This window comes from Rissa tridactyla, chromosome 7 (assembly GCF_028500815.1).
Source record: "Rissa tridactyla isolate bRisTri1 chromosome 7, bRisTri1.patW.cur.20221130, whole genome shotgun sequence".
Classification (NCBI taxonomy): Eukaryota; Metazoa; Chordata; class Aves; order Charadriiformes; family Laridae; genus Rissa; species Rissa tridactyla.
In genome coordinates, this window is record NC_071472.1 from 30,198,044 (window position 1) to 30,221,997 (window position 23,954).

Here is a 23,954-nt window from a genome sequence, read left to right on the forward strand (position 1 = left end):
ACTACACAGCTTTCCTGAATTGTGGCTTATCTCTTTAGCAATACTTTTCTCTCTGTCATCCCATGCTGAGTCAAGAGAAACAGTGGTAGAAGAACTCTTCATTGCATGTCATATAAATCTAAAACCCAAGCCATTTTAAGGAAATATCTATCTGAAAATGAAATTTGTAGTAGGGTAATAAATGAATTCCTTAATGCCACTTACCTCCTTGTTCTATGAAAGCAAAAGTATCCCTAAAGCGGATTTCTGTAAGGTAATTTGAGTGTCACCCACTGATATGAAAAACCACATACCCACTTAGGTGCAGAGAAACAGTTCTATATTCCACTATCAACCACACCCACCAAGAAGGATATCAGCATATTAAATATGGACATGTCTACACCTTTATATCTACATGTAAAGTATTCCCTAGAACTGGAATTTATGACTTATATTTTTTTCTTCAAGATGATTTAGCAAGCGATTTTTCTGTTCCTCTATTTTAATAGGAAACTTCTCAGCAGAGATGATTAAACAGACAGTAAAATAGGAAGATTTGCTTTTTTAGAAATATTGTTTCACTAAACATCTAAATTCATTCATCAATAAACATATAAATTTATTTTTCTGCTCAAAGGTGTTTTACAACCTAATGTGTCCCTGTCTGGAGGACAGGGAAGCGAGGGGGAACAGATGAAGAGAGGCAATTTGTTTAAAATGGAGCAGGTGTGATTCTGCAGTCATTCCCCATTCCTCCATCACATGAATGGCAGTGTAAAGATATTAGCCATATGAAATAGCATACTCGTGCCAAACCAAGTATACCTGTACTCCTCCAATTAAAGGAGTGTACTATACATACTGTTGCTTGTCCCCATCTGAGTACCTATAACCCAGTAAAAACATAAAAAGCCTTGAAATACTACAAAAAAATGGCAAAATACAAAGACAGTGCCCAAACATGCAGATGACTATTTTCTGACACACAAGATGATAAATCCAAAACAAATAAAACCTTCCAAAATGAACATATAAGTCACTGGCTTCTTAAAATAGCTAGCATTAATAAAGCAGTAATAGAAGTATACCTATATGAGTTTTACGCAGGTCATGTGACACTCATGTATACAGACACTCCTCCTTCCCCTCCCAGCATCAATGATTTTCCCCATGCAAAAAAAAAATTAAAAAAATAAAAATATATATATATATATACACACACACCACTCTCCCCATCTTCATGAAAACCAATGCAGACACCAGCCTTGCTTTGGAGGCTCTCCACAAACCAGCCTGCCCTCAGTAAGTCGTATGGCTAAAAAGCTTAAGAGATTTCAAGTCTTTTTTTTTTTTTTTTAACGAAACATTGTAGTGAATAATCCAAAGCAATCTTTCCTTTCTGCACGAGGAGAGAGGATCTGAGCGCGTTTTGTTCCCCGGGTCGCACAGAGAGACCCGGCGATGCCTGTGCAGGGGACTGGGCTGCCTGCAGCTCCACAGGGTGGAGACTCACCCAAGCTGACATTGTCTGGATGCCACCGACTACATCCCTCGCGCATCCCCGGCTCACTTCCCAGCCCCTTCTGAGGCATGCCTTACACAGGGAAAAGCCGGGGGGGGTGGGGTGGGAACTACACACACACACACAAAAAAAAGAAACCCTTCACCAGTCATCAGCATTGCAAAGCCGGTTTGAAAAAAACAGCCGATGATTTTTGGGGCGCGGAGGGGCGCAGGACACAGACTGGGGGGTTGGGGGGCGTGAAATCCTCGCCCCTCTCCCACTCCTTCGCTCCGGTCCTCCCCGCCCAGCCCCCGGCCGCAGCGGTCCCTCGGCGGCCCCCGCCCCGCCGCCGTGCTGAGGGGGAAGCGGCAGGAAACACCGCCCCCGGCTCCGGCAGACGCCCGCCAGCTCTCCCACCGCCGCCACCCCCCCGAAAAAAATCCCGACAAGACGCCGGCTCCACCACTCACCTCGCCCCGGCTGAGGAGAAGCCCCTGGCGGGCTGGCGGACAGCGGCGAGCCCCCACAGAATAAGAGCGGCGAGGCGGCGGGCACGCTCCCGCTCGCTGCCGCCAGCGGCACCCGGGCTCCGCTCCGCCTGCAGACCCCCGCGGCGGCGGCTGGTGCTGCTGCTGCTGCTCCTCCTCCCCCTGCTGCCGCTAATGGTGGCCGCCGATGCCGGTTCCCACTGCCGCTCCCTTCCTTTCCCGTGTCTTGTTTCCGCCGAGCGCGGAACACGCCTCCGCCCGGCCGCCGGAGCACGTCCCTGTCCGGCAGCGGAGACACCGCTCCCTCCACGCCGCTACCGCCCCACCGCCCGCCGCCGCTCCGGGCTCCCCCCCCGCCGCTCACTTCCGGCGCGCAGGCCGCGCCTCGCCCCGCCCCAGCGGGCCCACCGCCAGCGCCCGGGGGGCGGCTGGGGCCCCGCAGCGCAGAGGCAGCGGCCGGCCGTTGGGCGCGCGAGCGGCGGTTGGGCGCGCGAGCGACGGTTGGCAGGCGAGGGTCGGTTGGCGCGCGGGGGGCGGCCGGGCGCCATGCCGGGGTGCCCTGAGGCGAGCTGCCGCCCCCGCCCCAGGGCCGCTGGCTCTCTCCCAGGCGGTCGCGCTGCCGAGCCTGGCAGAGCGGGTCCGCCCGGAGCTGGCGGCGGCGAGCGCCCTTTCGCCGGGCGCTGGCCGGGAGCTCACGGTGCGGTTCGGTGCGCGGCTCCAGGCGCTGGGGGGTACGTTCCCCGTCCCGCGTCTGTCACTGAGGGTTTCTGTAGGCAGCAAATTACCAAATCCTGGAAATGCCGCGGAAACCCTCGGTGCTGTGTCCCGCAGAGCCGGCGGCGGCTGCCCTGGGCCAGCCTCGGACCGCGCCGCCTCGGCCACGCTCTACCCTTATTTCTCATCCTACCACAACTTCAGGGCCGAGATCACCCTTTTTCAAGTTATTTATAAAATGGGATAAAACGCTGGGTGCTACCGCAGATAATGCTATGGGAGAGGAGGCTGGCGTAAATATAGTTTATTGCGTGGGCTGCTGGGGAAGATGGCAGCGTGCTGGGGCTCCAAGCTCTAGCGCGAAAGAGCTGACATTCGTTCTGCCTTCGGCTGGGAAGGTACATCTCCCCTTTGCTGGAACCGGTCATACCATGCCATAACGTAGCCGTGTTTTACGTCGGGTTTGATCTGTCAGTATTTGACAGGAAGAAAACTTCAGTCAGCTAAAGCACAGTATTTTCCATAAATGAGAACAATTATGCAAAACCATGCGAATTGTTTTAGTTCTGTAAATACTAATTTACCGTTGAGGTTGTAAGCTATGTCAAAAGCAACATGAAGAGGCAGCCTTTAAAATACAAGCTTGTACACTGTACACGGAGAAAATAATTTTCATGTGTACATACAATTAAGTCATTTGAAAGAACAAGTTCACACATATAATTCTAATGTATATAGCAAAAAATCTTTGCTATATAAATTAGCCTTAGCATGTAATCACTTCCAAATTTTGGACAACATAATAAAATGTTGCCAATTAACAATATCCCAGACAGGCTGAGATTAAAGTTACGGATGCAGAAATATCAGACTGTTTCAATTGCAACTCTGAATGTCTTTTTTTATATTGTCAATGTGGAATAAAACTGAATGCGTTCATCACAAAGAGACTGCAGTAGCCTCCTGAAGTTGCAAATAAAATAGTTTTAATCCGGCCGTTCAAAATAATAGACCACTACTGCTACCCTGCTTTGTAGTTTGTGGAAATGTTCCACGATTAATAAATGTCTGGGTTCACATAATTTAATAAAAGTGATAAGCACTTCAATTTTCAGTGCCATTCTGCACTTGCTGACTATCAGCAGTGAGAGTGAGCGAGCAGTGACTATGAATCTGGTGTTATCAGCAGGTTTAGGCTGTGTCTCCAGGTTGTATTAATCCTGCCATGCTCTCTTAATGATCCTCCGTGACCCTGCAGGGATTGGAACGACACCACCTCCCCCAGAAGCAGGCTCAGGGACTAAGCGCCGTGAGCGCACGGGTACAAAGGAGCAACCTGGGTGTGCCGTGCCCAGGCTCACTCTGTTGCTCCGTGGCAGCTCTGGCTACATCTAACCCAGCACAGACGCGCTGCCAAGTCCTGTTCAACACCACAGCAGCCCACGATCTGCGTGGCCACAAAGTGTGCAAAGCTTCATATGCTCAGCTATGAAATTGTATCACAAGGAAAAAGAGGTTGCAGCTGACTGATGCAAACTCTGCTTTTGGCACGTGGAAATGTTATTCCTTTATATCAAACTTGCTAAGTTGCCCCGAGCCTAAGCATGCAACAGACAACACAGTTAATTTAATGCAGGGTAGAGATCAGAGCCAGACCATTTTAAGCTTGAGGACCGGATTGGATCTGTGTGCATCCTGCAGAACCACTATCCAATTATGTACAGCAGTTACTAATGTAAAATCATCCCCCAGGCCAGGGAAATAGTACATACCTGCAAGTAGATGTTGGGTAAGGTTTTCGAAGCAGTACAGGGGATTTAGTCATACATCTGCCAATAAAATTAACAGCTAAAGAAATAATAAAAATAGTTAAGCCTTTTGAGTGCATTGAAAGGTCAGTTTAAGTGTATATCTGCTTCCAAATAAGAAAGGATAACACGGATCACTGTTTTTTATCAGGGCAATAATTCCATGGCTATTGACCCTTCCTTCTCCCTAAATGTTGTCTATCAATCTCAATTTTAAGTAGAGCTAAGCAGCATTGGTAGCTGAGCTTAACTCTGAATCCTTCAAAGGTTTTATTTTCTGTATTTAAATAATTCTGAATAAGAAAACATAAATAAACAAAGATTACATAGGCTTATGGATCATTAGACAGCTGGGGGAATTTCCTTAAAGGACACATCAGGCAAAGGCTGGAAATATGAGAGTTCAAAATTAAAAAAACCAATAACTCCCATCTTGGTTGCTCTGTTGGACCCAAGAATGTTCAATGACTTGTGAAGTAGAAATTTCATATTTTGGTGAAGACCGGCTGGATCTGATCAAGACTGTCAATCAAAACTATGTATCTCTATATATGTGCATATATAGGTACATCAATATATACATCTATATATACATGCAGCTATCCCATCATCAAACTTTGAGTGCCTCTGACCCCTGCCAGCTCTAACAAGGAGAAGCGCAGTCTGACTGTTTCCACCTGCTTCTTTATCACATTTTTGCCAACTAAAATGTTCAAGGTACAAAATCATTAAAAAGCCTTTCCTGTGCATCAATAACTTGCTCAACCTGTACTATATCTATTGCTGCTCAGCTACCTATAATGGCATTTCCAAATGGGAGTTATGACGAAGTATTACAGTATTTCTTAGCAATAGGTATAGCACCCATAGCCATTAACATAAATAATTCAGCTTGTGCAGCCTATACGTTCAAAATGTCTTTTCTGAGATCTTACCTACTGTTCAGAGTAAACAAGAATATCTTGATGAGGATCTGACCTTGAAGCAACAAGTGTAATGACAACGGTAGCCCATAACAGGAATGCATACTTGGACAGGAGTTTGTGGGGTTTCAAGCCAGCCAGCACGATACATAATCCATTGCAGAAACCGCTCGTGTTCTAGGTTAAGGCCGCTAAGCTTTCCTGGAGCTACTGTTCTTCTTAGGAAAGGCTGCTGCTATTTGCACGTGGGAACAAGTTCAAACAGAGGAGCACCACAAACAGTGGAATGAAAACATTTTCTGAACTCGTTTCATCAGTGTAAATCAGGAAAATCTCGACTAATTCCAGCTAAAGTACTTCTGATTTACAGTGGGATGACAGCTCTGAATCCAAAGCATGGAATGGCTGTGAATGAAAACATGACCAATCTCTTCTTTATGCACTTTCCCCTCATTCTACCTCTGAGAACTAGAGAAGTACTGTCTTCCCATTTCTCAGGTGATGATTTAAAGTGCAGAGAGAGTAAGCTACTTGCCTACAATCAGGAAGGAAGTCTTGTTCATAGCCAAGGTCTGAATTCTGCTCTCACCAGTGCCAAACCAGTCCCTTGCTTGGGAGATTCTCTTCCTCACAGACTCATTGAGTGATACTCTTTTTATGGAAGTGCCAGCATGACCATAATACAGACTAGTAAATAATCTACCTATAGCATTCATTATCATTGTTGCTCCTTTTAGTGAAAACGCAAACCATAACCACCACACATCTCAATAAATCAGCAGGTCTAATACGAGGCAAGAAAACATTTCTTCTTGGCCCTCAAAGCAATCAGCTTATTTTGCTGAAGCAGGAAGCTTGTTTGTTCCCTGCACTGTTGTAATCTAGCACATGCAGCTGCAAATGTTCTCTTCGCTCACAAAGCTTCCTAAATCCCTTTTTTAATTCTACTAAACTCTTTGCCTTGATGACTGCCTATGGCAATTGGATTCCATAGATCATAGATAGAAAATATACTGTGTGAAGTAGTATTGAAAATGTGTTCTGGAAAGTTTTGCTCTGTGAATTGCGGAATAGAGGCTGCAATTAACTGACTTCACTAGACACTTGATTAAATTCCATCTTAAGTGAAGTTCCCCTTTCCTCCATGATTTATATTACCCTCCATTACTCTTTATTCCGCACAGCTGGCTTTGTGGTTCCATTTTAGGTCCTCTGAGGAAAATCCTGGCCCTCATGAATGTATCTGAGCGCCTGTGCAGCCATGCACATAAATATAGGGAAGCAACCGCACACACAAAGATTAGGATCTTCCAATACACAGGGCACCGCAGGGACGCTCTGGACTCTCCTCCCAGGCTGAAGTCAGTGATTGATTTTAATGGGAACAGGGCTGAGCTAATGCTGGCACTTTGGAAAATCCCACCCAAGGGATTCAGTCATATTGAAAGTGCTTGAGGCAGGTTAACTGTGGGGCATTTCCACTAATGGGGAATGGCACAACTGTCTTTATTAATTTTCCTTCTCTAAAGTGCAATTAGAATGTATATATTTTTATATCTTTAGGAACAAAATAATGTACAACAATTCTATTTCTAGAGATTCTTACTGAGAGGCAGATAAATGAGTGGCTTTTTGCATCACAGTTACAGGCCTTAAGATCTATCACACCTCCAAGATCTGTTAATACTCTCTATCTGCCTTTCTTTTTCCTTCATCTGACTTAATATCATTACAAGGGAAAATAATGTAGCTGTGGGTCCCAATCACAGTAGTTGCACCAGCCATTCATAAAACAAGGTTTTTCATCTTTTTGGAGACCATCTTCTTGGAGGAGTCAATATTTCTCTCTGACAGTACCTTTAAAACCAAGAGAAAAAAATCTCTGGTGAAGATGAATTGGAAAAGGTCCATTAGCCATTAGCATAAGAAAAAAAAAGGTGACATGAACTGGAATGAGGTGCCGACAACAGCAAGAGAGGTGATGTAAACAAATGCTAATGTAGAGAACATTGACTCTGTCATGGTCAGTTTTTGGACAAGTCACTACAGGGTAAGGATGGACAGCCTGAAAAAAGGGGCCAAAGATACGGCAACAACTTTGCAAACAACTCTGCAAACAACTCTGCAAATAAATACAGCCTGGAGTATTTTTTCTTTCTTTGAGTGATGCCTCGGAAAATTATGACGTTACTTATTTATAAGAATTATGAGGTTCTGGCACATAATTCACTTAAAATACAAATACTGATTCTTTTCCACACATTCAACCAAACAACACTAGGATTTTCAGCATAGGAGCAAACATCACACATAACTTCAAAAGCATTAAAACCATTTGCTATAGCGTAATGGCAGAGGTTTGGTCATTAACGTCACAGTGAAATGACAGAGGTATACCAAAAGTTTTGCAGTCATGAGAACCATTGCTTTACATAAACAAGTCTACAATATGTTTAAAATACTAAGGGAGGTCAGTGGCAGAGTGGGGTGGGAAAAGAAATTGGATTTGTTTCTGCTTGCTGCTTCTACTTGGCAGCTCAAATTTGTCTTGTAGTTCTGACGAAAAGTTCTTCTCTTCTTGCAATGACTTTTTGATATGGCCTTACTGACTCTTTAGGCATAATGGCTCTGCTTGATATCAAATTGAAAGAGTCCCAGGATAATCCAGGGGTCTGGATTAGGCATTTCTCTGGGTCAGTCTGGAAAGGACTTCTCAGGACTTGTGAGTTCATGTTATCCATGTTACCATTACGGAGTAAGGTATAAAAGAAGCAACAAGTAGTCGTTTACCTTTCAGATTACTTTTAACTTTCTGGCTTTATGACAACGTTTCTCATTTTACACTGAAAAGGTTCTATTTCATCTCACTTCAGAAGTGACGTCTTTTGCTTACTGAGTTAGAAAAAGAGCAACATTTTAATGCAAACGTTGAAAGTGTCTTTCCTTCAAGACCAAACACCTTATATGCAGTTAATCCTCATTACAGAATAATTATCTGCTAAATCTGACTTAATAATTATTAAAGTATAAGTGATTTTATGAATGTGCAATAAAATAGAGTTATCAGTCACATTGCTGTCTGAGATAGAATTGAATTTTGGAGCTTCTCCTGCTGCACTGTGAAAATCCAGTATACTACAGTTAGCGTCCTTTCTTTATAGAGTGAAATATTTTAAATTCAGTCAAACTCATTTACACACTCGCCATGGTTGCATGGGGGAGCTTTGTGTGTATGTACTGCAGCGATGTAGTATAGTTTCTGGAGCTGGAGGGATAGATATACACATCTCTGGTACACTCAGTGCTGGCACTACTCTTTGTTTTTCTAGTTACTATTAACTGTTCTTTCCCAGCTATCCTCAACCATGTCTTGTTCTCACATCACTTTCTGGATAGTGACTTGCTCAAGTGGACTTTTTGTTTTCCTTTCAGGAGCCAGCTGGCACCAATCAAGTTGAAAGACTGGGTAGAAAATACAGCTTTCTCTGGAAGATCTGTGTTATTTAACTGCACTAAATGTTTACAGAGCACAACTATTTTTTTTTCTGTCACTTTTTGTGCATATGTGAAATATTTGACATATGCCTTGTAAATCATACATTAGGATTTACTGGAATTTCTGTCTTGACCACTTGAGTGGCATTGGCTGGACTTGTCACATTTTTTTAAGGAAGTAGTTTAAACTGGTGCAGTTGTTCTTTAACTAGTGAGCGACTGAAAATAGTCATGGGAAGTTTCAGATTCTTTTTAGAACAGCTATAGATGAATGGACAGTAGATTTTTGAACAGTAAATTTCAGCTTTTTTCTCATTGTATTTTGAAACTTTTACAATTTATTTAAAAACCCTCATTCTGAAGTGAAAAGTGGAAAGTAAACATTTCAGCATGTTTAACATGGTCTGTGTGATGATTCTGGACTTATCAAAGAGAACTGTCATGACTTTTCAAATAATTTTAGTGATGAAGTAGGAAAAATTAAATGGCACTTCAGAATAACTTTGAAGATTTTTATTCAAGATTTGATGGGTAAAAATCCAAGCAATTCTCATTAGTAATTCTTTCAGAGAGCATTTCCTTCTTGAATCTTAATGTGTATTTCTGAGGTAGATGACTTGGGAGCATCTGTCTAGGAAAATTCAACTGCCTTAGCTATCAGTGTAATTTCTCTCCCAGTCTAAAAGAGACACGTGTGCAGTGTTATATACAGGTACACCCATACACATAATGTATGTTTGCATGTAATTAGTATTGAAGTACTCAGGGATTACCTCTAACTAAATGAAGAGTGGGATTAAGTGAACATATGGTGTTAAGAAAGCTGGAAATAAAATCCCCCTCCATCTTCCTCTGCCACAATTATATTGCTTACTAGAGGATTACTTCTGAGTCTGTGTGGACAAGCTTTCTGAGGAAGGAATTGACAGGCATAAAGTTTCACAGGTTGGTACTAGTTATGGGGGAAATCCTGCAAAATTATACTGTCTAGGTGAAAGGTACTTTGTCTCTGTTAGAATCTTGAAACTCATTTTTCACTTGTACTGTATCAATATGTACATGTAGAGAAAGAGGACCTAGTGGTTTCTTTTGGCTCATCATCATATTGTGGCAGGTAGTTTTTCTGTAAGTAAGACTCCAGTCCTAACTGGATGCTGCTTTCTTATTAAATGCCTTTTTATAAATGTGACTGGAAAGCTCATAAGCCTGCACTAAACTGACAGATTTTCAGCCAGAAAAATATACAAATTTACTTTAAAAAGTTATTTGTGATATTAGATTTAAACCCCATGATTTTTCTGATTATTTACCTGACAACTAGGCCTAAAATAGATACCAAAAACTTGCAACATCTATTGTATATACCAACCAGGAGCAAACTGGGTATCGCGGTGTGAAAATAGCTTCAACAGACGGAGCCCATTGTCCCCCAGCCACCATATGCCTATGCATTTAGCTAGTGCAGCCAGCTCATATTTAGCAACCTCAGCGAGTTCTTCCAGACTGTAATTTGGAAGTCTCCTTAATAGCACTTCGCTTTCTAGAGCTGTATGTATGGTAGATTATTCTGCAGTCTTGCTGCTTCCTCCAGATCCTACCAGAGGTCCATTCATGTTAACCAATTTGCCCAGTAGATCCCCTTCACATAAGTTTTGAATCCTTGTAAAATTCATCAAAGTCTAACCATTTCCTCCTCTTCTACTGATCAGTTGTCCTCTTAATAAGTACAAGCTGTCTTCTCCTTTGTGTCCTAAAGTAAACTCCGTGGACAAATACATGAAGCCACTGCATGGTCCCTTACTAACCTCTACCATATGCAGTCCGTGTTGACATCTGTAAAGTTGATAACACCACCACAGCAACCAGGAAGAATACAAATGTCTCAAAATAGCAATCTAGCAATGCTTACAGTGCACAAGATCCATGTGTGCAACTGCCTGTTTTTATCTTTGCTATTCTTGTTCTTCCCTTCCCATTTCCTCCAGTGGATATTCTTCCACTTTTTGTATTGTATCAAAACTGACTGTCAGCTCTTTAGTAAGCCCTAGGTCCCCTGTTACATATGTGTGAATATCTGGGATAAAAGAGCACGGAGAGCAGAGACAGGGCCAGGGTTACCACAGCCATGCTACTGCCTGGCGTGGCAATACTGACTCACGCAGCAGGCAGCAAAGCCCATGGATCCAGGCTGCAGCAGCTGTATGACAGATCTGCTGCCCTAATGGCCAGTGTGCCAGCACCACGCCTGATGCCGTTGGACACAGTGGACAGTCAGTCTGGTTGAAGTGGCCAGACTGGAGACACCCAGCTGTTGAGCTACCTGGCCAGAGTGACAGTTCCCACAGGTGTGGTGCTTGAGCACTTCCAGTCAACTAGCCCCATCCATCTTCTTCCACCAGGACGAAATTTTTGCACAGGAGCTTGTGCTCTGTTACAATACAAACAATATATGATACAAAAGAAGCCTGGTCTTCCCAGGGACTTACCCCTCCTGATTTACAAAAGCATTGGAGAACATTCAAGGTGACCAGCTGTGCTCCAGTCTCACCAGAAAAGAAGCCCAGGCAGCAGCTGCAGGTCTGCCCCCGGGGTGGGTTGTGTTGTGGTGCTGGTGGTGTGGGTCACCGCTCTCCAAGCTGGGCTGCACGTCTGCTGCTCCTCTGCTAGGACTGGGGAGCAGTGGCTTGGTGGGGAGTGCCAGGCCACTTGCAGCTGCAGGAGGAGGTGGCAAGGCTCTCAATGCAGCAACTGATTCCTGAGAAGGTCTCCTCTGCCACAGAAGAAAAATGGTGGTGGGTAGAGTCTGTGCAGCTGGGCCAGGCTGGGAGCGTGGTGATGGTTACAGCTGTGCCTCCCTTAAATAGTTTATGAGTGGTGCTCACTTTTTTTTTTGTTTTACAACCAAGCAGAAATCAGCCCCAGCAGCACCCCATATGTCCTTTGTCTTTTGTTTGCTTGGGTATGTTTATTGTATGGGTTTACTTAGGATCCAGCCATGACTATGTCATGGGTTTGTTGTGTACACTCACAAAGACATGAGACTAAGCCCAACACCTGTGTTTAAAACATTACGGTTGTGTCTGGAAAGTCAGAAAAAATGGGAGTATGATCTGTTCTGAGCTATTCTTACACCATTGTAAACAATTTTAGCTAGCTAAGTAGAAATCCTGCCACTAAATACGAGTGTCACATTGCAACCAGATCCTCAGCATGCCAAGACCACATCACTACAGTTCCAGATTTCCCTTTCGGTGAGTAACTTGGTAGTGCCTTGTGTTAGGCAACTTATAGCAGGACTGTTGTTACGTACTCCATGTTCATCTGACTGTCCCTGTGCGGATCCACCTTTCGGCATGTCACAGTGGACTCACAGGAACCCTGTGTACTCATGTAACACAGGTTACATTCCACAAGAGAATGTAACCAGAGCCTGAATTACTGCTGGTCAGAACGTTGTATGCAGGAGAGCGTAAGTAAGATGTATTGAAGCTCAGACCTATCCCTTGGAAACAAATATCCTTTTTCTTTGAAAAGAGTTCAAAGAGACAAATTCTGCCTCTGCCACTTCCTTAGGTCTCCAAAATCTTCCCTAACCCACCTGCCCCCTCACCACCTTACCCTTGCTCTCTGAAAGGTATGTCTAATTTGTTTTCTGTTAAGCCCATGTTGAGACAGCTCAGTCTGCAACATCCACTCCAGCGTGAAGGTTCAGACTATTTGCAACCTTCCATAAATGCTTCCTCTTTAAGATTTCTAGATCCAAATGGCTCCCTAAGTGTTGATGTATTTGTTGCCTCCTTTGAACCTAAAGAATCCACAGATGGCAAGGAGATGTATGCAAGCAACACATGCTGCTAATTCTCTCTGAAAGTCTAAGATTAAGGCTAAGACCACTAAAAGCCTGTGCCATTTTATGAGTATCAATCAGAGAAAGGAAATTTTGTCAGCATTTATAACTCTAATATGTATGAGAGCGTCCTAAAAGGAAAGCATTCTGGTCACTGTAACTAATACTGAACTAGTGTAAGCTATATGGGTTAAAGCGTGTTTGTTTTCCTTTGTATTAGTTGTCCCTCCAGTAGGATGATGTTTTTGAACAGTTGGCAAATTCAATCTAGCATAGACCTGGCATGTTGTCTCCTGCTACATGCATTCCTATTCCTTTCTGATCAAGAATCACGTGGGATGAGCACAATAAATCTAGATCAGAGTTGAGAAGCAGTGCTGATTTTTAATTTTTGAGTGCTATTTAGTTTGTGATACAGTCCAAATATGGCTGGAACCCAGTGTGTGTATTTAACTTTGCTATGTATTTAACTTTGCCTTTCCCACTGAAATGTGTCATCTGTACTAAAGAGAACAGTTCTGCAGCACAAATTCCCTTCCGTCTAAGTAGTAATTGCTGTATAAAAATGAGGTCATTCTCACTCTAAAGAACATTTTTTAAATGTTTATGAAATGATTTATTCTGCATAAAAATAAAAAATAATATTTCAAATTGATGTGGTTTTCTTGTTTGCTTCTGGAAAATCAGCCTGAAATGAACACTTACATCAGCATGCAAAATAAAACTGTAAGGGACTAGGACAAGGGTACTTCTTAATGGAAGTGATTTTCTGCTAAAGCTGAAGCAGAACTGCATGAAGCTAGAAAAGGTCTCAAACCTGTCTGCTTAAAGTTAGGAATCTATGTCTCAATGACTAAATAAAATGGCCTGGTTTTCCAAAATGGTTGTCAGGCACCCACATTTCTCATTGAAATCAACAGGCATTGCATATGCTTAACACCCTGGAAAATCAGGCCACTTATATTTAGGAATTTAAATATGACATTTGGAGCTTAAATTTCAACTCTTAGAGTTAAAATATTAAGCCAGAGTATCTAAAACCTATTTTGAAGCAGGATGTCTGATCTAATGGTAGAGGTTATGGTTAACTAAGATAAATGATTCTTATGCTGACTTCCCCCCGCCTCTGAAAATATTACCCATATACTGATATACCTTAGCTGTAGCCTAGGTTTCTAGCAGAGAAACTTGTTTTGAGAACTCTTCTTGGAAACCCTTCTGACTACAATGTTCTGCATTGATATGAGCCCCAGTAGTCTGCATTTTCAAAAGCAAAAACATGCTTGAATGCAACTGCTATCAAAATAAGGATTTTGCTATTTGGTCCATTTGCTTTTAAATTATAGGAGAAAAAGTAGCCGTGTGGATTCCACCCTGGGCAGAGGTACCATTGCCCCCTGAGAAGGGCTGGCTGCCTGGAGCCTCAGTGCTCTGCAGACCTGTTGTCTAGAATTCCAGGCTGGGGAAGGCCGAGGTTTTGGGGAAAGCACCTCTCACAGGCAGTGCTGAATTGGCATAGTCATTCATCACACTGCCCAAGTCCTTTCCCAGTAAATACCTAGCTAAAAGCAAACACAAGTAAAAGAGTTTCGCTGCTTCTAATTCATGAAATAGAAACTTTATTTGCTTCTCTCTGCTTGACCTGGGAGGCTACACAGGTGAGCCGATTCACTTTTCTGGTTAACCACTATAGTGACCGGCTCCTCTTGAGGGAACAGAGGGAGAGGTACCGGGTCTTAGTTTACACTTCGCTCTGAAAAAGGATCAAGGACCACTTCCCTCTAGTCCTTGAGATCCTTGTGCCTACATTTGTACTGGTAAAGATCATTATGTGACAGGGTGGAACCTGGCTTCATCTTTCTGTTTGTCGCACGGTACATTAAAAGAGAGCGCTAGTCGCCACAGCACTACTTTGCCAATCACCACCACATGTTAGAGTCCATTCTCTCACCATAACGGAAGAATTTACTTCAAACATTAATCAGAGCATCATGCACAGCTCTGCTCATGGCAGCCAGCCTTTATGGAGCCTTTATGGATGCAGAATCCCAGTCTTTGCTTGATGCTTTGGCCTGTGTTAAAGTATTGTGAGTACCAGCAAAATTACGGGCCAGTCTCTGCAGTGCTGTGTAGCTAGTTCAGGGCCTAGCAGCAGCAGCAGCAGTGTGGCCGTGGGGATGTGGAGATTGATCTCTGTAGCCAGTTTAAAGCTAAAATTGCAGTCGCAGTGTTTCTGGAGGCTCAGTGATGCTCCTGCATCTGCACAGCTATCTTTAGCATGAACTTCCAGCATGTAGCCCATTTAATTTGCATGTTACAAAAAAAAAAGTCCCTTGAGCAAATTCAAGCTCTTTCAAAGAATTTATCTCATCACCACTCCTTATTTTTAAATGTTTTGGCAAGCATGAGATTCCTACACACAACATTGTCTGTTTCCATCTGTTTCCCCCGAGCCCCAAGACCTGGTGGTTACAGCCCCCTTTCCCTGGTTTATCTGGTAGAAGGGAATTGAATGAAATCACTACAATGCATGCTGTATTTCTGTGTGATTTGAAAAAAGATTTAAATGGCAAACACTGCAGAGAGATTGCAGGAGTCTGAATGTTACTTTTTAAATATCATTTGGACAGTGCCCATGGTAGAAAGTCCTTCATCTTCTAGAGGCCAAGACTTCCCCAGTTGTGTAAACATGCTCTCAGAAGGCAGCTGTGTGTTAGATCACCACTGTGCTATCCACAAGTGGGGAAGTCTGGGGTTCACGCGTCCTGCAAAGCTCTGACTCCAACCCACTTAAATTAGGAAAGACTCTTGCTGATTTTAACGGACTTTGGACCAGATCTTGCCTGTGAGCAGTAGTGAATGTATGTGTGGCCCAGATTCAAGAATGAGGTCTGCTGGGTACCGTTTCCAGATAAAAGACTGAGTACTGGTGGGGACCATGATGACAACGGAGGCTCCCTAGAGCACGCTCTGAGCACTGTGAGTGACCGTAATCTGCCTCAAGCCATGACCTGCATCTTCAGAAATCTTTCTGACATTGAGTAATTTATCCTTTCAATAAATGTGCAGGGAAAACTCTATGACTAGCTTATAGAAAAAGAAGTGGCCAGAGAAGCAGAGTTGCACTTGCACATGCTGAAGAGCTGGAGCTCCTGAGGAGTGGGAAAAAAAGCTGAGGGTATATATACCTTCTCTGTGAAAAAAATCAGTCTTCTACTTACTTTTATCCACAAAGCGATTTTGTCTGAAAGCCAGAGTGAAAACTCAAAAGTTCCTGGCTTAGACCAAAACCCCAATGTGGGATAGTGTTTCATTATAGAAGTTATTTATCTACCGAAACTATTTAAAGACAGGAAGTCTTATCTGTGGCTAGGATTAATCATCTCTGTCACATAGCCTGTCTTCCAAATGAGAGATTAATACAGAGTATAGCTTCCTGACAGGCAAGAAGCACGCTATGGATTTTGTTAACTTCTGTGGTAAGAAACAAAGCCAAGTAAATTGCACAATGGATGGCATGTTGGGACACTGTCAGCCAAAAACATCTCAGCTGAGGCTGCTCATTGTGCCAGACTTGATAGACGGAAATGGGCAAGGAAACCTCTATCACAGCCCACCATCCAAGCCTACTGTGCTGAAAAGGGAGAATGACTGAGCTGTTGGACATTCAGCAGAGAGGAGGCAGCTTCCACTTTTCCTGCCTTCTGTGGTCCCTCAAGAAAAAATGAGAGCGCAAGAAAAGCAGGGCACCACAGGGAGACAGAGCAAACACGTGGAATGGCAACACCAAAGGTGCTGGTGGAGGAGCAGAGACAGAATGGTAGAAAATTGGGAGCTTGAATTGGCATTTGTTGCCTTGTGTCCTCAGTCAGCCCCAGGCACCTTGACCACACACAGCAGGCACACAGACAGGGCACAGTGAGACCTGACCGCAGAACATCCTCTCCAGGCTCTTGTCATGCCGCCAAGTTGCAGATAGAGTGCATTGCCCTTTGTGCACATTCTCAGTGGAGAGGAACTTGTGACAATGAGCCGGGGTAAGATCTGACTTGTTTAACTTGAAGGAAGGAAGGAGGTCATCACACATATCTTTTGTCTCCCCAGATGAGGCTGCCTCGTCTGCTCTGCTATTTGTATAGCCGTCTACACAGCTGAAATATTTGCATTTTTTTCCTAGGCCCTGCAGCCAGTGCACCACTATTTGTGCTGGTAAGATGCCAGACTCTTACTCAGTTGTAAGACTGAGCTGGTGATCTAGTCGGCTTTGTTATGTTATTGTCGGCCACAGCAGCAAGATAGCAGACACCACCACCAAGATCATCAAAGAGAACATTCACTCTTAAGAAAAAAGAATAAGATGGGTCATAAATTACACCACAAATCTATTTCTAGCCAAAAATAATATCTATTATTATCAGAACATGTATGCTAGAAAAAGGTCAGGGCTTGACCTGCTCTTGTTGGATGGTATGATGTGCTGCTGTTAGTAATGATATGATTGGAGCCATATGGGATCTCTAGAAAATTATGTGCTAATTATGCGTTAATGTGATCAGTTCATATGTGCCTAATGACTGGCTCTCTAGTGCTGCTGTACAGTTTATTCCTCAGCAGATAGACTACGTGTCAGAACTTCAGAGATAAATACAGGAATTTGCTATTTGACGAAAAAGGAATTTGTGGGCTGCTCACTCTTTTTTCCCCTTAAATTGGTGATGGGGTTGTTAATTTCAAATGAGAATTATTCCTGTCCTGATGGGGGAGAAGACGTTTTTTGAAGTATAAGACAATAGAGCACTGTCTTACTTGCTACAGCCTGAGAGTAATAGAACAGGATCAACCCAGTGCAAACATCCTCCGTTTATCTTAGCAGGACATGCAAAGATTATTTTTAATCCTTTGAGTGCTTTGTAGCTTTAAGATAGTATTTCTGAAACCAAGAAGTGCTCGCTGTAACATTAAGTATTGATTACTTACAACACGGCTCACATTCAAAATTTTTTTGTGGTACACAACTGAATTAATGCAGTTTGTATTTCCTCCTGAAGGGTCTCAAGTTTCAATGAACCGATGGGCAGCTCAGAGCTCTGACACACTTCTTGTCCTCAGTCATCCTTCTGTACTGTTTGGAAGAGCTGAGCGGTAGCGAACATCCCTTCTGGTCCCTGATGACACAGGCTCAGACATTAGAGCTGCACCGGAGCAGGCAATGAAACGACAGCGTACTCCCACTTCGAAGGGCTGCACCGTTCAAGTAGAACTGTTTAATGCATTTGTTACATGTGATGTTTGCAGAGTGCACTCAGGATCTAAAGACACTCTCTGGCAGCTCAGCTTCACTTCATCCTCAGCACGACTAATGAAAATAAGGTGTATCTTCTATCCTACGGTAGACATGACAACTGAAACTGTGCCTCCAGACACAGCTGGCCTTCTCTGTGTTATTTTTTCCCCCTGTGCTGCTTTAGTCTTTTCATCCAGCTCCTCACGGGCAGCAGGCTGTGTGTATGTGTTTCTCTGCGGATAGCATTGTTCTCTGCCTTTGAAGCTCCTGCAATACTGTAGTTTGCTCTTTTCTTCACTCCTCCCCGTGTAACTGGAGGGGTGGATGCTTTCTAGATAAGAACTGGGAAACAGCTGAATGTATATGTCTATGAAATGCAATCAAACAAAATAAAGTGGGACTGACCGTTGAAATTTCACTGCAAACGTTTTTATACGTGCAAGTGGCTTAGTCGACTTCAGAGATGCTGCAAGCGTTCATAAAGGATGTCTGTGTGGATGAGACAGCAAGATGGACACTTCATTTATTGTTATGATAATATAACTAGCTTGAGGCTGCTAGGAGATCATGATAAAGGATTTTGAAGAAAGAAAGCGAGTTTATAAAATGTTTCATTGTTAGGCATGTAGAGAATTATTAGCAGAGCAGCTGTAGCTTTTTATGTCATTTTGTAATGCATGCGATGTGGCATTTTGAAATTAAAACCCTCTTTGTGGCTGACTTTTTGTCACATATATCATGGCCAACAATCCACCTTTTCCAGAGCATTCTCCAACTGAGTCTGCACAGAGGCTCAGACACCTTTGAAGGGTAAGGACCTTTAAAGTGCAAAAGTGTTTTCCAAGAAGAAAGTTAGGTGAGTTTGCCAGATTGAACTAACCAGCTCTGAGGAAGAAACAGTCTGTGCTTCTGCATCCCTGCAGCGGAAGAGCTGAGACATTCCCAGGCGTGGCCCTGGCAAAGTCCAGTGCCCATGTATTTCTGGAATGAATGCCAGCTGCCTCCGCGTCTTCTCACTCGCACATTGCAACGCTCTACAGTCAGAGCCACCAGGACACACAGAGAGCTCTGCAAGTGATCTCAGGGGAAAGTAATCTAGGACCTTTTGCTCCTGTAAGAGGAGACCCCTGAAACTAGAGTCACGTTACCAGAGGAGAAAAGAGCTTTTTTACTGAAGAACAGAACCTGCAAATTCCTTAAGCTTTCACTCCTCCAGGAACTCCTGGGCATTTCACCTCAGCCATTAATTCTTCCAAACACCGTCACTGTAAATTTAGAACTCATCCTCATCACTTTAAACAAAAAGATGGGCACATGGAAGCACATAGCTGTAACATTACTTCTAGGTCACAAACAGGGTAAAGACTCAGACCAAAGGACTCCTGCCGCTAGATTCAGCCGCAAAACCCGCCTTCTTTCATCAGAGACATGAAATACGTTCCAAATCATTGTGTGAACTCGGGAAAACCACTGAATCATTTCTTGTTTTAGTTTCCTCAAATCTGAATAAGGAAACCTTTTTGCAAGGAGGGGCTTAGCTTAGAGATCCATGGAAAGCTCCTTCTACTCTGAAGGAAAATATGACAAGCATAAGATAATGTTGTCATATAGATGAAGAAAGCAGCACTAAGCCCAGCTCCGCTATAGTAGACTTGAAAATAATCAGGAACTTCCAGTGAATATACTAAAATCAATGATATCTTCACACATACAGGAAGGCTCTTTTAAGGCTCAGCCACCAAACATGACCTTGTAAAAACATTACATTCTGATGAAAAACAAGTTTGGCCAGTGATAAACACTGCTGGAAAATTACACTTGATCAGGCAGACTGAAAGCATTAGATTGTTAATCTCTTATCCCTTCAAAGATCTTGTCCACTTGGAAATGAAAATCCGTTGTTACAGAGGCAGGGAATCCACCTTTTCAGTGGATTAACTGCTGGCTACCTAATGTCTCTTGTTCATATGCCAAAGCCTGTGTAGGTTAGTGCCCTGTCTCCCCCGTCCCAAAATACTGCTGCAGATAAAGCAAGCAACTGCTTCCTGAGAGCTTCTGCTGCCCGCAGGCCATCCTGTCTGAGCCACCTGTGAAACCAGTCATTTTACCTTCTCTTGTACTTCCTGCAGCAGAAGGCAGGTTCATACAGGCACCCCCGGTCTGCCCCCGCATATCTCTCTCTCTCCCCCTTCAACTGCAGTAATACCTTTGCCTGATATTTTTGTTTGTGTGGGCTACAAATCAGCACGCACCCTGCCCAGGACCGCAGGGTAGGGGTCCAAGCACCACCGACACATTGCTCCCTATGCCGGTGCTTGCCTGTGTAGTTCAGTGACTCCGTCTGTCCCTTCCCTCACCTCTCCTAGGCTCATTCCAATCCCCACCCACCTACACCTTAATCTAGTATCTGGTATTTAGATTTGACTGACTGTCGAAGTAAATGGGTCAGGTTATTTAGCATAGACTGCTGGGTTGCGATTGCAGTTCTTCACATGCTGAGTCACCCTGGCAGCAGATGTCATCTGCTTCTCGTTTGAGGGAGAGGCACATAATGAATTAAAAATGCAATGTGCACTGCTAAAATCTTATACAGCTGTATTCAGCAGGGATGAGTGGGAGTAAAAAGACAGTCAAATTACAGGGGGTTCTACTACGAAGGCAGAAATTGAGGAGAAAAGCTTTTCTACAAGCGCTTAGTTCAGTTCTCCACGTGTGCTTCAGTGAACTGGCTAAATATAGAACACCCGAACCATTGGAAAAGCAAAGGAAATGGAGACCCAGGAAAAATAAGCCACTGATGGTGATGCAGGAAATACTTCTGAATGAAACCATTTCCGCTGGAGCCTTTGTAATGTTCTCAGAAGACCACAGTTGTAAAAAATGAGTCATTCCTGTGCTTGAGTGTAACATTGGCTTTACATTGTTGACAAGGAAGCGCAAGGGATCTGTGTGGCAGTAGGGTAAACTGTGTTTATTTTTATAGAAATGTATAAAAATACACATCACTAGAAAATCAAAACAACAGCCACGACAGACCAAAGATTTTCCATAGGAGACAGAGAGCCTAATTCTCTGAGAGCTGGTGACCCCAGCTGCTCTCAGAGCTGAGAACGTCACTCGCTCTCAAGACCTGACCCAGAAGAAAGGAAATCAGGGCTGCATTTCATTATTTCGGCACAACGGACTTCAACAGCTGCAACTAGGGTTAACAAACTGCAAGTAAACTTCCAGAGGCAAAACCCGCATCAGCCCTCCCTCAGAATCAGGCACATTCGTGTCCCTGAAAATATACCAAAACTGTTGCAAAAACAAGGTCCTTTGTGTGTGGCTCAAGCTGCTGAAGTGGAAGAGACACCCTCAGTAAGCGCAGGTCAAATGGGGTTAAGCTTTCTTTCTTCAAAGAGTTATCTGGAAAGGATTATGAACCTAGCAGCAGCACTGGCCATCAAATGTGCTCAGACGTCTCAGCTGAACTCACAGTATCTTCCAGCAAAAAGCTTGTTTTTTGTTCCTCTAAATGTATTTGTTCTTGTAGGTGTTTATGGAACTTACTGGCAGTTGACATTGGAAAAACCCCATACTTCTAGACTTGTATTTGTTGAAAAGAGGGAAGTTTTTACTGAAACACTTGCCTCCATTTTTCACAGAAAAGAAATAAATAGTTTTCTACTGGATTGAAACTTCTGTAAGTGCAGGGTGTTGGCTGACTAGCTGGGTTCATGGTTACAACCCTGTTTCACCCTTCCTTCATGGCACTGCAAGTTCTTAAAGCAAAAGCTTTTAAACCTTAAAACAGTCTTGGTTGTCACTGTAAAACTTCTGCCTCATTCCTGCCCCTTTAAATCACCTTCAGCCTGGTATTTCACTCCGGTTTACATCAACAGGTTTTTAGGAGAGGGAGGCTAAGCACTGCTTTGACTTTTATGACCTTTAAGATGAAGATTTTAAATATTTTTATAAGATTTAAAAAAAAAAAAACAACAACTAAACATCTATAGGGCTAACTAGGGGATTTGGAATACCTAGATCCAATGAACAAGATTTAAGGCAGTAATTTCCCAGAAGGTGGCTTAGAAATGTTATCCACGTGATGCAGAAAAATCCCCAAATCTGGGAAACTCACATGGATGAGGTTTGTACAGCTTCATACAGCTTCATCTTCCCACAGCCCATCTCTGTGCCGACACAGCTCCTGCAGGAGCCAAGCTCTCAGGGCTTCCCACACGCTGTTGGGAGGCAAATTTCACACAGTGGAACTGGAAAGCCCTTCAGATCATACCACGAGCTTTGGGTTATTTTAATTTTGTGGTTTTTTCTACTGAGATCTATTAATTAGGGCATTTGACTAGACTAGAGAAAAAAAAAATCTTAGGAAATAGACTCCAGGGAACTATCTCAACTTAGCTGGCAAAAGAGCAAATTAGCTCATGGGTGACTTCTGTCGTCTTTTCCAATGATATTTGCTCTTTCAAGGCTTGGGAGTCTGTTTCATGTTTACCAAAATAAAAGCTATAATATTACTGAAATCAAAGTCCTTGTAGGTAGTTTAAGAAGGTGTGCAACAGTTTTCTTCTTCAAATAGTCATGGATTACATGGTCCTGCCTGTAAAATTTCTCTGGAGAGAATGGCACAGCCTGCAACCTTGCCCTAAATTTCCAGCATTTCATTCTGCCAAGGGCAGGACACAAGATTGTCTGCCGTGTCCCTCTCCTGCCAAAGGGCTGTAGTTGCTGTCACCCTCGCGGTCTGGGTGGAGCACTGGAATACAGAGTCCCTGGCTCCAAAGTGATCCTAAATCAAACCTGGTGCAGCAGACAGGAGGTATTCACATCCAGCATTTTGGTTTGAGCCTTGTATGATCCTTGAATTTAGTAATGAGCAGCACACGTTAAAAATGACAAGGCCAGTTTCCAATAAGCTCCCTCCCGGTGAGATGTACTGCATGTGGTGTTGTTATAGCTTGATTACTGTAGCACGGATGAGTCCCATGATACTATCTGTATTATCAGGGAAGAAGTGTCCAGGAAACAAAACCTTGAGCCATATTCAGTCCTGGTGTAACCACCTGCATCTTCATTTTCTTTGATTATTTATTTTGCAGCCTAGAGTAGAAGCCTAATCAGAACTCCCTATCCTCACTGCTTATATAACAACTTTCTCCACTCCCCCTCGCCTTCTGCTGGGTTTAATTTCACAAAAAAAAAAAGCCGATGCAAATATTCTTCTAAAAATGCAAGTTGCCTAAGCCTTGTTACCTGCTGGGGGATGTGGGGCAGTGGGAGACTGCAATATGACCAATCAGGGGAGGACCTAAAGACATATAAGTTCTGTCTGATTACACTAAGTCTGACTTTGGGCATAGTTAAGTCAACATACAATGTGTTTGGCACATTATTTCTTGCAATTTTCTCTCCTCTTTCTTGCTGTTTGGACTCAGTGCCTCTACACATCTGACTGTTTTTAAACAGACAGTGGGTGATTTTCCACATTCTTTCAGCTCTCAACATTAGATCACTGAAGCTATTTTCCTTGGATAGGTTTCATCCATATGGACTGTTGACTACCTTCTTGATCTGGTTTCCTGCCAGTGTGAACATTTTTGTCAAGGAAGCTCCCTCCTGTAGTGGTGCAAGCGTTGTAGGTGGGTGCTGGGAGGTGTCTAATTAAGTGTCTTCTGTGAAGTAACTGGAGGTGTCAAAGAAATTCAGGCTACTCTGAAAAGAGCCTGCACTGTCAGTAGCAAATGTGAGACAAACTGCAAGTTAAATGGCTGCTTTCTTGTGAAAGGGCTTAGTAAGAACACAGAAATTCAGTCCATGAGGGGATGAGAAAGCCCCTGGTGCCAGCAAACTGGGAAAGTTTATACAATGTGGCTCAATCAGTCTTGCTTTCTCATATTAGAGATACA

The 23,954-nt window shown here is 43.4% G+C and overlaps 1 protein-coding gene across 4 annotated transcripts in view; it reads right to left on the minus strand.

Annotated features, from left to right (window-relative positions):
* Positions 1 to 23,954, minus strand: part of RAPH1 (Ras association (RalGDS/AF-6) and pleckstrin homology domains 1) — a 154,197-nt gene that overhangs the window by 98,173 nt on the left and 32,070 nt on the right. For 3 of the 4 annotated variants that reach the window (XM_054210033.1, XM_054210035.1, XM_054210036.1), the window contains exon 1: positions 1,957 to 2,310. The exons of the other annotated variant lie outside the window; for it this stretch is intronic. The gene's annotated coding sequence lies outside the window, so the exon portion shown is untranslated. Of the gene's footprint in view, positions 1 to 1,956; positions 2,311 to 23,954 lie in introns of those variants that run through there. 4 annotated transcript variants of the gene reach the window in all.